Genomic DNA, 6,798 nt, shown 5'->3' with positions numbered 1-6,798 from the left:
ATCATGGGACAAAAGCGCGAGACCGTCCGGTCTCGCACAAGGAATGAGCGAGAGCGCCGGCGCTCAGTTAGGGACTAATTACTTAATTAGGAATTAATTAATAATAATTAGTAATTAATTATCTAATTCGTGATTAATTAGTAATTAATTAATCTTTACTCATTCATCATTTATCATATCACACATCCAACGCTCCAAATCCTACTTATGACTTAAGATCCGACGGCTCCCTCCCATCCCTCTCTCGCCGAAAACAGCGCATCCCCTCCCCTCCCCGCTCCTATCCTCTCTCGCAGAAAAAACATCCCATCCCTCTCGAAGAAAACAACGCCGTCCGCCGCCCATCGCTCTCCACCGCGTCGCCATTGTCCCCTTCGTCAGCCGCCCCATCGCCATCCATCCCCCCGGTCCCCTCAACCCTAACCGCGCTACCTCAACCGGTCGTCGCCGCCGCCTCACCCTGTGCCCTCGCCAGATCGATGCCGCGATGCCCTGCCTCCTCGCCTTGGAGCATCTCGCGCTGGATCCCGCAGGTCGCGCTCCTATCCACGGCCACCGCGGAACGATCTGCGACTGACGATTGCGATTTGGTAATTTTTTTGATGCGTCGGACTCGTGAATTTCATACGGATGACCTAATTTCGGTGTCTGATGTTATCCCCCTTTGCATCTTTTAGGAAAATTTATGGAATGCTAATGACCACGGCAATCAGCAAGGAGGCAATTGCCCAGGTTTCTCCCTTCTACGATTCACTTCTGATGTTACCTTCGTAATCTTGGCATGTGAAATTTTTTAACACATCCTAGGGGTACCATTGTACCAATGCGAAGGATAATTTTTTTTATTTAAATTGATGACAGAGTGTATATAACATGAGTCACGTTTTGGGCTTTGATCAGATATTTCCTTTATTAAGAAATCGTGCATTCTTACTTTGGGATCTGTTCCGTCGGGTTGTTTAACATTGCAGTTCTTCTTTGTGGATTCCTTCCTTTAATCTGAACAAAAAGGACTCAGAGCTGCTATGCTGAGTTCATCAGAGGTATATGTGTGGCAAATTCCACTCTCTATATTTCTCTAATCATTTTCTAGGTAAGCTGTAAGTAATCTGCTACGATGAAGTCATGCTCACAATGAACAATCATTACTGTGTACTCAGGCTCACTAAAATTTGATGGCTTTTGCATCTGCAATATTTTAATCCTTATGCTCATGCAACTTAACCTTTTTCATATCAGTGCAGTACAATCCAACTTTTGATTATTGATACGTATAATCTTGAGTTTTCAACTGATCAATACAAGAACCTTAATTGTAAGTCTCATCTTTTGCACTTGACTCTGTGTATACATTATATATTGACTAGGAACATGGAAAGTTTCAAATTGCTGTCAGATATATGTTTCCTAAGTTTGATGATTTGATTAATCTTGCAGCTAATAATCACCATTGATCTCAGCTAAACACCTCTTATATAATTGTTTAGCGGCTATTTATCTAGAATGTAAAAAGCAAAAAAAAAAAGGCCTTGTTTAATGGCACTAACTGCACATTGGTAATGTATCATACTATTAGGTAAATATGTACTGATGTACTTTACACTCCTATTATGCAAATGCTAAGTTACAATATGTACTTTACACTCCTATTATGCATGTTATAAAACCAGCCCCGAAATCAACATCGGTAGCTAAACACGGAAGAAAACGCCATAGGAGATCCAAAATGATGACGACACCGAGGCACGATATTTGATAATGGAGTTCAGCCGAGGCTTACATCTCCGGGGCACTGATTACGGGTGCTCCTCCCCGATCCAGCATATACAGCGTATCAGAGTTACAACGACTCATGGCCGGTCGCCGCCGGCAGCCGCTTCCTCTCGCTATGCTAAGTCGCCATGTGGTTACAACAGGCACGCCCCTCTATTTATGAGAGATCCTAGGATAGAGTCCGACTCTTACTCTAATCCTAATACCTATTACAACTGCAAGTCCTAAACTGTAACCGACTATGTACACATATTCGACACAAACTCTAACAAACTCCACCTTGGCGAATATGCGATGCCAACCTAAATTTGTTCCATGCGCGAACCTCCGTGTACCAGGACTTGAGTTGATCCTTTTTCGCCGCTCACGCCGAGCTGCCCCGACGAACCTTCACCAGGCTCACCGTAACAAGAGACTCCCGCTATCCCTGCAATTTCTTCCTCTTGACTCCACCTGCAACAGTGCTCCACCTTCTCTCGTATCACCACAGTCGTCTTGCCAAGCGAAAGTGGATTTCTTCCTAGCTGTCACATCATAGACTCCCGAAGACCATGTTCAACTTCATTTTCTGTCTTAAATTTGACTTGATCTAATCCATGGCCAGATAACTGACGTCATCACCAAATAGATAAATCAAACTCACCAGACATAAAGTGAATCCTTTTTTCCTTGTCGTCTTATGAACCGAGCTAATAAATCCAACATCCACACTTCTCCGCATCCGTAGACTGTATATCCGATGCTCTAGGCATATATCTTTTTTGAACACATATTTTTTACAAGAGGGAGTAGTTAGCAGGTGATAAACTGATAACGAGATAGTAACAAGGCATGGATGAAGCTTCATTTAAGACTGTATAGTACCTTCGCCACACACAACCGTCGTTCAAGCAAGCGTCGCCATCGTCATAGAGCGAGCGAACGGTGGGTTCAGGGTCAGTGCCGAGGCGGCTTGTGCTGACCAATGGTGTCACCGCTGCTGCCATCATCACCGTCACCGACCTCTTCTCTCAGGTGGGGTTCCTGTACCTTCTCACTCGGTCGGCAGTAAAAATCCATAATTTTTTTTACTCTCCCTGTTCTTGCCTGGAACCATGGCTTGGTTTGTGATATGAATCTTTATCTATGTTAATTTGTCTCAGAGACATAAGAAGTGTGTTTATAAATATTACTTTTTAGCTCATTGCTTCAGACTACCAAAATGCGAGGGTTGATTGAACCTATAGGTTAATTCATTATTATATGTTAGTGACATAAGAAGTGTGCTTATAAATATTACTTTTTAGCCCATTGCTTCAGACTGCCAAAATGTGAGGGTTGATTGAACCTATAGGTTAATTCATTATTATATTTTAGCAGATTGACAAGCGACTGGTAGTCTAAAATCACTGTTTTCTTCTTAAACTATAGAGCGATCTACAGAGCAAGATTTATACTTCTGCATTGACCAACAAATTATTAGGAGTGTCATAGGCCGATTCCAAACAGGTACAATATACATCCTCACAAGAAACAACCATCTTTGATTTTATACATTTGACACATGTATGTAGAAGGGAAATGATATAAATGTATTTAGAAGAAAAAAATAAATCAAGCGGTATATATCACGGCCCGTGTAAGAAAGCTGAGAGGTGGTATGTCAGTGAACAGTGTCATGCATATGTGATTAGATTCCATGGTTCAGGTATATTGTGTATCATGTTCAATTATGCTAGGGGCCTTTGATCTGTCAGTAACCTGAGTCATGGCCTATATTTTATTGCCACACATCAAATCGCACTGGGAATTTATCTGTAAATTTGTTTTGCTATATTGATGTCATGAGATAGGTACTGCCATTAAGTACTTGGCGTTTATTTCTTTTGTTGATGGGCGATAACTAATGTCATAAGATTAGTTGATGATCTTCAATACAAGAATTGCTTCAGTATTAGTTGATGATCTTCTTGGCCTTGAGCAGAATTCCTTTGACTATCCTTTTCAGGTGATGCGAGAGCGTTTTGATTCGTTAGAGTATCTTCATTGCTCTGCCAGAAGTTATACTTCTGCTCAACAAAAGAGTTTGGCAAGATTTGAACGGTTGGTTGTACATAACATACCAATTGATTGACGGGATGTACCCAGTTTGGAGCCCATATAACTTGTGTATTTCTTATTTGCAATTAATCCCAACACTTAAAGATGGTGTTGAAATGGTCATGTTTGGCGTGTATCGAGGTTATAAATTAGTGGAGTTGTATTATGCTTTCATGCTGCTACTTGAGAAATCAAATTGATGTATGATATTTTAAAACTTTGAAATATAAAATCGCATTGTAAATTGGTTTCAACTCACGTTTGTTTATATTTTGTCATTTACATATGGATCAAAATACTTCCTCCAATGGAGGGCGCTTTGCCTTCAGAGATATAACTAATGTTTCTTCAAATGTCGTGGATGTGTACTATTTTGTACTTCCACCCATTTCTTTATAAAATATTAAAGTTCAAATTCACAGATTATATAAATATATTTTTTGCTAACCTGAACTTTTTTTAAAAAAATATTAAAGACAAATAGAATTACACCGTAGCGTTTAGCACGGGCATATTACTAGTCAGGGTAATTAAACATTTTGAATCTGGCCAGCCATTCAGAATCGCTAGCTGTACCGCGAGACTGTTCGGTCTCGTGCTTTAGTACGCGCGGTCTCACGCTTTTGTCGCGCGAAACCGTGTGCGTTGTCATGCCCACGTCATTCTCACGCAATGGTTACGCGAGACCGGTGGTATATTTCTGTCAAAACTTTTACATCCCGAATATTTTTGAGAAAAAACAAATCAATAGTATATTTTCAAATTTAATTCTTCAATTTCCTCACTGATAGCAAACAAACACCAATATATGCAAAAAAAAAAAAATCAGCATGCTCTAAAATGAATGATTTCTTTACAGTGGATAGGTACTGACTTAACATGATTTATGGTTAAGGAATTTTCGTTGTATCATTATGTAATTTAGGCCTAAGTTCTGTAACATTTTGGGTTACTGCAGTAAAGAGTACATTATCCTGAATTCAAAAAAGTTTAGTCAATAATTTTTAGATCAGATAGCATGAATTTATTTCGACTTTTACAAGTTATAAGACATGTTGTGGTATTTATTTGGTATACAAAATGTTTTAAGTGTTTATGTCGACGGGAGATACCCGTAAATCAGATATAGAGGGTATTGGGGTACGTTAGAACAAGGATCTACGTAATACGACATCAAGCAAACAAAAGACAAGGATTATACTGGTTCAGACCCCTTGGTAGGTAATAGCCCTAATCCAGTTGGTATGGGATCATATGTTGGAAACCACAGATTACAAAAGAAATATCGAAACTCGATGATACCGACGAGACCGTAGTCGAGTTGGTTCGACTAGATCACCCGGCGACTTGGCTCCTGTAGGCCCCGGCTTCGTAGGCTGTGGTGGTTGTGTTAGCGGTGAGATTCGATGCCTTAGGTCCTGCCCAGGGGGTTCCTTTTATACCGCAGGTGTCACGCCCTGAAGTTCCCCTTTCTAGCTTTAAAATTTGTTAAATAAATCGTCTGAAGAAATTGTTGAATTAACCTAGAGCTAATTCCTTAATTAATAAATACAAATAATAATCAGAAATGGCACGTGGAATTTTTCTTGGGTTCCACATGTCAAAATATGCTAAAATGATTTTTAGTGGAATTTTCAGAGCCTTGGAGATAATTTTAATCAATTAAAAATGATCATGTGCAATATTTAAATCCCAGGAAAATCTTTTTCCTTTTTCCTCTTTTCCTTTTTCCTTTTTCCTTTGTTGGGCCGTCGGCCCAACTCTCCCGCGCGCGCACCCCCTCCTTGGGCCGGCCCGTGGCCATGGCCCAGTCCGTGCCGCCTTCCGCTCCTCTCAGGGTCACCGATAGGTGGGGCCCACCTGTCGGCCCCTTCTTCCTCCTCCAGCCGGCCGGCAACCGCTGCCGCCTACCCCAACCGCCGCTGCCGCCCACCTCCTCCGCCTTCCGCGCCCCACTCCACGCCCTCCACGTCGCCGCCCACCTTCCCCACGACTCCTGCAAGCGCGCTAGCCCGCAAATGGCGGGGGATTTGAAATCCCCTAACTCTCTCTCTCTCTCTCCACCTCCCCACGTCGCCAGCGAATTGGGCCCCTCCCCGGTCACGTCCGCCTCCCGCTTCGCCTATAAACATTCCCCCGAGCCCCCTCTCTCTTTTTCCGCTCTCGCCGCGTCCTCCCATGCTCTCTACCGCCACCGTGCCGCTCTCCCCGAGCTCTGCCACCGCCGCCCATCTCCGGCCGCACGACGTCGCCACTAGCGCCCTCGCCGCGCCGCACCACCGCCACTGATAGCTTTGCCGCCGCGGAAGCTACCTCGGCCGCCGCCTCCCGTCGCTGAAATCCCACCGGAAATCGTCTTCCCCCACCGCCGGTGAGCCCCTCCATTTTCCCCGCCTTCGGCCGGCGTTGCCACTTGCCGCGAACCACCTCTCTCCCTCTAAATCCTTTTTTTTTTGCTTTCCTAGGTCACTCCGGACGTCGTCCACCCGCTCGCCTCGCCATCCACTGCTTGCCGGCGTCGTTCGCCGTCGTCTCCTCTCGCGCCGGCCAACCTCGGTGAGAAACCCCCCCTCTCCTCCTCTCCTTCACCGGTGCGCGTCGCCGCCTCCTGTGCACGCCGTCGTCGTCACGCCGGTCTTCGCCATCTCCCGTACCGCCGGTGGCCGTGCGCCGCTGCCGCCTTGCCATGGCCGGCCGGTCGGCTTTGTGCCAGGCCGAGCCGTGCCTGGCCGCCGCCGCGCCGTCCGATCGGCTCCCGGCCGATCCGGACCGTTGGTCCCGTGGACCGACGGTGGACCACCCGCGTGGTCCCGATCCACGGTGAACCGGCGCTCTATGAGCCGCTGACATGCGGGGCCTGCTTGCCGCCCCCCCCTTGGATGACGTCAGCCCTGGGCATTATTGCGCAATAAATCAATTAAGGCCTTTTCTTTATTAGTAAAAACA

At 44.9% G+C, this 6,798-nt stretch overlaps 1 long non-coding RNA gene across 1 annotated transcript; it reads left to right on the top strand.

Moving 5' to 3' along the window:
* Positions 1-254: 254 nt before the first annotated feature.
* LOC127755932 (uncharacterized) lies at positions 255-3,975 on the top strand. The gene is made up of 6 exons (XR_008013071.1): positions 255-590; positions 678-732; positions 972-1,315; positions 2,573-2,787; positions 3,184-3,261; positions 3,761-3,975. It is a non-coding gene; the product is annotated as an uncharacterized LOC127755932 (long non-coding RNA).
* The last annotated feature ends 2,823 nt before the right edge of the window (positions 3,976-6,798 follow it).

This window comes from Oryza glaberrima, chromosome 11 (genome assembly GCF_000147395.1).
Source record: "Oryza glaberrima chromosome 11, OglaRS2, whole genome shotgun sequence".
Taxonomy (NCBI): domain Eukaryota; kingdom Viridiplantae; phylum Streptophyta; class Magnoliopsida; order Poales; family Poaceae; genus Oryza; species Oryza glaberrima.
The sequence above is the reverse complement of the archived record's forward strand: the minus strand, read 5'-3'. Positions and strand labels throughout refer to the sequence as shown.